Below are 6,971 nucleotides of genomic sequence, written 5' to 3'. Positions count from 1 at the left end.
AGAGAGAGAGAGAGAGAGAGAGAGAGAGAGAGAGAGAGAGAGAGAGAGAAGCCTGGACAGGCTTCCTTAAGCCCAACTGCTTGGTACGAAATAGGGCTCTGCCTACCTGTGTGAACCCAGGGGGACCAGGGCACAGGAGCCTGCCGCCCTGCCCCGTTATCCTGGAGTGTGGTGCACTCCTGTTGCGCAGGTGGCTACACAGAGACTCTGGAATGGCATGGAACAGAACTGAGGAACAGAACCAGGTCTCCACACATTCTTAGGGGCCCCCAAGTCTATTTGCCCCCACCTACGATGTCCAGCAGCTCAGAGACGGTGAGGAGGGCTTTTGGGGTCATTCAGCAGCTGGGGCACAGCCAGACACGTGCTGCTGCGTTCCCTCTCAGCTCCACACTTGCGGAAGACTAAGTCCCCATCCCCAGCAGAGACCCAGCTCCTCCCTTCCCTCCCCTAGCTGGCTTGGGATGGGAGGAGGCTTTAAAGGTACAGAAACTACTCAGGTAGCATTGGTAACCTGGAACAGCATGGGATAACTCAGAGCCGCAGGCAGTTCCCGAGAAGAAACCCGAGCCAGGACAGTCTAAGCGGAGCTTAAAGAAGCTGTATATCAAAGAGGAGGGATGATTTAGGCTCAAATAGGGGTCCTATGGAGCCAGAGTGCAGCCACATGCCTTGCCTTAGTAGAGGTGATGGCTGAAAGCTTCAGAGGTCCTACAAGATCCAAGGACTCTGTTCCCCTGAGTGATTGTCAGATCGAGGCTGGCCCTCGAGACTATCTGGGCCACAGAGTGGGGAGGGGCTGCTACTCCAAGTATTTCGGTTAACTGGACTGAAGGAAGTCTCACGCGACCTAAAAAGTCTTCCCTAATTCCTCAACTTTCTAGATAAGGGCAGTCTGGCAGTCTGTGTGTGCTCTGTGTGTGTGTGTGTGCCCCTTGGCAGGGGAAGTGGGGGCACTTCTGTCTAAGTGCTCTAAACTTCTCATTGAATGAGATAGGGTCAGTTTCTAACAAAGGGGGCTATCCAAAGCTTCTAGGCCTCAAGATCTTCATAGCCTATTGCCCGTCAGACTACCCCCTCCATATGCTTCATCTACCTCCATTTCCTCTGAACTCTTTCCCAAGAAGCCTACAACATGGTTGGAAATAACTTAGGCTTACACAAAGGCCCAGTGGGTAAGGTGCTTCTGCTGAGCTTGACAAAGGGAGAGCTTGATTAAACAAACCACCCAATGGAAGAAGAGCGGAGACCCCTGAAAGTTGTTCTTTGATCTGCACATGCACTCTGTAGCACATGCATGTAAGTGTGTGTGTGTGCACACGCACATGTGCACACACGCTTGCTCTCTCTCTCTCTCTCTCTCTCTCTCTCTCTCTCACACACACACACACACACACATACACAAGAAATAAATGTTGGAGCTGAAGATATGGCTCAGCAGTTAAGAGCGTTGACTACCTTTTCTTCTGACAACCCGGGTTCGACTCCCAGCATCGACAATCTATAAAGTCCAGTCCCAGGAGAATCTGACTTCTTTGCCCATATGTGCTGCACAGCCATACCAAAAATACACACACATATAAAATAATAAAAATAAAGCTTAAACATGTGAATTGTTATTTATGTGTACATGTGTATGTCTGTGGACGAGAAGGTCAGTGGGGCGTCAGGTACTCTGAAGCTGGGGTCACTGGCAGCTGTGAGCTGCCTGTTGTAGGTGCTGGGAATTGAATTTGAATCCTTTGCAAGAACAGTATGCACTGAGACATCTCTGCAGTGCCAAAATAAGAAAATAGAACAGGGGCTGGAGAGATGGTTCAGTAGTTAAGAGCACTGACTGCTCTTCCAGAGGTCCTAAGTTCAAATCCCAGCAACCACGTGGTGGCTCACAACCATCTGTAATGAGATCTGACGCCCTCTTCTGGTGTGTGTCTGAAGACAGCTACAGTGTACTTAAAATAAATAAATCTTTTTTTAAAAAGAAAGGTTTAACACGAACAAATAAACAAAACAAAAATCCCAGGGACTGGAGAGATGGTGTCATGGTTAAGACACTGGCTACTCAGATGACTCAGCGATCAAGAGTATGGACTGCTCTTAATTCCCAGCAACCACATGGTGGCTCACAATCATCTGTAATGAGATCTGATGCCCTCTTCGGGCATGCAGGTGTACATGCAGATAGAGCACTCATATACATTATACAAAATAAATCTTAAAAAAAAAAAAAAAAAAGAAGAGGGCTGGAGGTTAAGAGCACTGACTGCTCTTCCGAAGGTCCTGAGTTCAAATCCCAGCAACCACATGGTGGCTCACAACCATCTGTAACAAGATCTGATGCCCTCTTCTGGAGTGTCTGAAGACATCTACAATGTATTTACATTTAATAAAAAAAAAATCTTTAAGAGAGAGAGAGAGAGAGACTGGCTACATTGGCTGCTCCTCCAGAGGACCCAAGTTCGAGTCCCATCACTCGCAAGGTGGCCCACAACTGTCTGTAACTCCAGTTTCAGGAGATCTGATGCTCTATTCTGTCTGTTCTCCAGGGGCACCAGGCACACAAGCAGGCCACCGGCACACATACAAGCAGAAACACCACACACAGAAAATAAAAAACACACAGTGCTTTTGGCGGGTGGGGAGGCCAGGGCCTAGAGAGGGAGCAGATGTTATGATGGGAGCCAGAGGAAAGGGTCAGAACTAGAGCTGAGACCAAACTGAGGTAGGAAGAAACCTGTAAGCTTAGAGGCTGGAGCTGGAGACTTCCTGAAGAGGCAGCTTCGGATAAGTCATAGGTGGTGTGGAAGAGGCCTCTTGACTTCCCTTGGCCTCACCCTTGAACTCTTAAGGTGTTGGGGCTGGAAAAGCCTACGTGCCTAGACCTTGAAAGTTCAGCCAGTCTGGACTTTGAGAACCCTGCGAGGCTGGTGAATATATCACCATGCTGGGTAACCCATTAACCCCGGCTTGCTCATTAAGACCCTTGCGGGTGTCTCTTTGCTCCTTGGTTTGCTCTGGGGAACTGGGCAGAGGGCAGCTGTGAGAAGGGGTGTTGGTGTGGACACTGGCCCAGCGGGGGCTCTCTGTGTGTTTAATTTCTGCAGGAGCTTTTGCTGGACAGTGTGGCCTAGGGCAGGGGGGGGGGGCACACCACCTGCGCCTTTCATCTTCAGGTCACTCCTTTTTTAGGAGTCCATGCCCTGGGGGGACCTTGGCCAGGCAGGAGACTTAGGAACACATTCAGGGGGTGGCTTGGGGAATTACTCCAGCTCCCCTGCAGAGAAGTGGGTTCACAGTGATCCCCAAGGCACTTCCTGTTTCAAAGGGCTTATCTCCCCACACCCCATCTTAGAAAACATCTTAGTCCTAGTAAAGCCAGACTTGAGCTGTCAGTACCGGAAACCAAATGCTGGAGGGTTACAGCTTAGTGGGCTGGGGAGGGGCTCAGCCAACCACTTCCTGAAACTCTCTTCCTACAGTCCAACCACACCCCATGGTAGCACTGACTTCACCTGAATGTCAGGAAGCTCTGGGCAGGGCTTGAACCCCTTACCCCAGTGGGTAAGGGTCACAGCTGAGGTCGATAGTCTAAGCCTCAGAAGTCAGTTCGAGTAATTGAGATGGGTGGGTCCTTCCCTCCCCACACTCCGGTTCTCTTGGGACAGGATCTCCCTCCCCACCCTGGAAGCCAGCAACCCTGAGACTCCCCTGGTAAACTGGTGGGATGAAACTGACTTCAAATCCAAACGTCACAACAGCTTAATGAACGTGAGGATCACAGAATCTCAACCTTCCCTCTGATTCTCCAACACCCTAGGAAAGTTCGCCCTTGGGGGAAGTTCTTCATCTCTAAAAGCAGCTGGCAAGTTCTCCCCCAGCGTCGAGCCCCAGCTTGTGACGCCTTCTACAGGCTGAGAGAGTCGGCTCATTTTGGATGGGTCTGGTCTCAGACCTTCTAATCATCCCAGGCCACAGATCACAGATGCAGGGGACACCCATGCCCTGTGACTACCTGCATAGAGTGCTTGACCACACATAGACCACAATGACCAGATAGAAGAATCCGGAAATGGGCCCCTGTTACCCAATGGTGTTGAGGAAGTACACTCTGAATGACCACACCACAGCAAGGTCAGATTTTCTGTCTTCTGCCCCCCCCGCCCCCCCCAAGCCTGGCTTTTTGGTGCTGCCCATTCACCCCATCCCAGCACTCGCCTTTGGTGTGAGTGGAGCCTGTACTTAGCCAAGCGCGTGGGCCTCCAGGATGGTCAGCTTGTTAATTCCTGGGAGCATTCAGCATCTGGTGGATGAAGTCCAACTCCAGAATTCATCAGCAGAATCACAGAGATGTGCACCCCACAGCTCCCGGTTTCATGCCTGACCTCCCTGAGAGCTGGGGACCTGGGACACCTTCCCTGTCTGGCCTTGGTTTCCTCTCCAGAGAGGATCAAGGGAGCTCGAGGACTGGATGAGACAGACAGACAGACTTCAGAAGGCTCCAGAGCTCTTCAAAGCCTCAGTGTTAGCCTGGCTCTGACTCCCAGCTCTGCAGTCACTTCTGCCCCGCTTCCCCCCCCCCCCCCGCTCAGGTGGCATTTATTGTATCACCTGGTAATTATCTGTGCTGTCTGGAATCTCCAGGGGGCTGGGAGGAAAGCCCTGTCTTACCCACGTCCTGGTCTCCTCACTCCCCGCCCCTACCATCACATGCCACAGTCTGCAGGAAAGCCAACTAACTCACTTGTGTCTCACAGCCTCCTGGACCACAAGGCAAGCAAGCACACCTGTCCACCCACAACCTCCCTGCGACTTAATTGGTACCTAAACCACCCAACAATTTCCCTACACTCCGTCCTCAGCTTACCCAGAGCTCCCTTACTCTTTACATCTTAGATGCTGAGCTATATCACATTTCGCATAGAGTCCAAGTCTGAGCCACCGGCTGTGTCAGATGCCCAAGGTCAACAAGTCCTAACCTGAGCTAAGCAGCTACCTTCCTCAAACCTCTACCAGCCACAGAAGCCAGAGTCCAGCCCCTCAGAAGCCACCCCCCTGCCTCTTCACTGGTCCCTTCCAATGGGTGTTATCTGTGACCTCCTCCAAGCCACACCTAGTACCCTCCCCCACCACTCCTATCACCTGGTGACGCTCGTTCACCAGTGGTTTGCAAGGCTGCTGTTACCTTAATGGAACATTTTCCTCTCCCACTGGAAAACCCTTTAAAGGCCCCCTTTGCCCTGCAGAGAAATTCTTGCCTTGCTGGTGCCTGCCCCTGCCCTTTCTCTGCCCTCAATGCTCCTGCCAGGACATTTTACAGGCTAAAGTCGTCTTCCTTCAGACTCCGCTAACTTATGACACCTCCCTAAATCTTTCTTGGCTCCCAATTCTAAGGAAGTCTAGGCTGCATGCACAGTGCCCAGTCCTGAATGGACTGATGCTGAGGAGTGAATGGTTAGGCTCATTATAAAGTAAGAAAGAGGGGCTAGGTGTGGCCCAAAGGTAAAACGATCACCAAGCATGTCAAAGATCTTGGACTCAAATATCAGCACTGATAGGAGAAGAAAAATGTCACAGAAGATTAATCATGTTAAAGAATAAAGGCGCACTTACGCAACACTGCGCTATGCCAGTCTCTAATCCTATAATGCCTTTGCCATTTTACAGACCAGGAAACCGAGGGTTTCAGAGGCTTCTGTGGTGTCTTTTTTTTTTTTTTTTTTTTTTTTTTTTTTTTTTAATGTTTGTTTGTTTTTTCCCCTTCCACCTAGTTCATGCCCACTAGGGAGAGCTCAGAGTGTGACCTTATTTAGAAACAGAGTCTTCACAAGGTAATTAGTTCGGATGAGATCATACTGGATTAGGGTAGGCCTTAAATGCAGTAATTAGTGGTCTTACAAGATGGCCGTTTGGGCAGTCGCACAGGGAAGACAGCCATGTGGAGTAGGAAGCTGAGGTCAGCGCGACACAAGTACAAGCCAAACAGCCTCAAGGATTGCCAGGAACCTCAGAAGGAGGGGAGGCAAGGAAGGATACGGCCCCATAGTCCTGGGGGCAATGGGGGAGAGGTGGGGAGCACGGCTTTGCTTACATTAGATTCCAGACTCCCAATAACCAGAATTTGCTGTTTTAAGCCATTGAACTTGGGGTGCCAGGTTGAAACCATCACAAGACCCTACTTTGTCTATGGCTACACACTCGGCCAAGAGCAACCCAGGGAGCGGAAAGCCTCTTGCCACTTTTCCTTCTGGGAAAACTCCGTCTGAAGGCAGAAGACCCATTCCCGACAGAGTAAGCTCAGGGAAACCGTCTCCACGGAGGATCTATCTGCCTCCTTCCTCCCAGAGAAGGTTTCAAAACCATTCGGTGGCTGGGTGTGGTGGGTCAAATCTGTAATCTCTTGGCACTTTGGAAGTAGATCGAGGAAGATCAGGAGCTCAAGGTCATTACCAGCTAAGTAACTGAGACCAGCCTAGGCTATGTGAGACTATCCCAAACAAACAAACAAACAAACAAACAAGGAACAACAGACAACAGAGACTGAGTCCTCATTGAGATTACCAGGAAGCTGGAGATGACCTGATTACAGATGACCTAGCCGAATTAACATCCTTGAGTTGGTTTTTGAGTTTGGGCTTTCTGATTGGGTGAAAGAGACCAATGGCAGAGCTGGTTCAGTTCCATACCCTTCTGTATGTAGCCTTCCACCATACTTGCCGGTTACTCATATCTTGGCTTCCTCTCCACTCCTGATGGGTTACCTCACGAGTAGCGAAGGTCTCAGAACAGCTGGGCTATAACTGCTGCCCATAACTTATCCACAAACAGTTCCCACGTGGGGCCTTATATGTCCCCACCAAGACCTGGAGTCTGAGGATATCCTTCCTCTCATACTCCCTGCCTCCCATGTATATAATATTCTGCTTACATGCATGCAGAAGAGGGCATCAGATCCCAATACAGAGGGTTATGAG

At 50.4% G+C, this 6,971-nt stretch overlaps 1 protein-coding gene across 7 annotated transcripts in view; it reads right to left on the bottom strand.

The window, feature by feature from the left end:
• Ggt1 (gamma-glutamyltransferase 1) overlaps nt 1–2,873 on the bottom strand; it is a 20,331-nt gene extending 17,458 nt beyond the window's left edge. The window contains exons 1-2 of one of the 7 annotated variants that reach the window (XM_029482917.1): nt 294–400; nt 107–207 (exon numbers count right to left, since the gene is read on the bottom strand). The gene's annotated coding sequence lies outside the window, so the exon portion shown is untranslated. Of the gene's footprint in view, nt 1–106; nt 401–2,734 lie in introns of those variants that run through there. The other 6 variants (XM_029482918.1, XM_029482920.1, XM_021174940.2 and 3 more) reach the window with 6 other exon arrangements.
• Between the last annotated feature and the right edge of the window lie 4,098 nt (nt 2,874–6,971).

This window comes from Mus caroli, chromosome 10, assembly GCF_900094665.2.
Source record: "Mus caroli chromosome 10, CAROLI_EIJ_v1.1, whole genome shotgun sequence".
In the NCBI taxonomy this organism is placed as follows: domain Eukaryota; kingdom Metazoa; phylum Chordata; class Mammalia; order Rodentia; family Muridae; genus Mus; species Mus caroli.
Note: the sequence above shows the minus strand (reverse complement) of the source record. Positions and strands in the feature narration are given on the sequence as shown.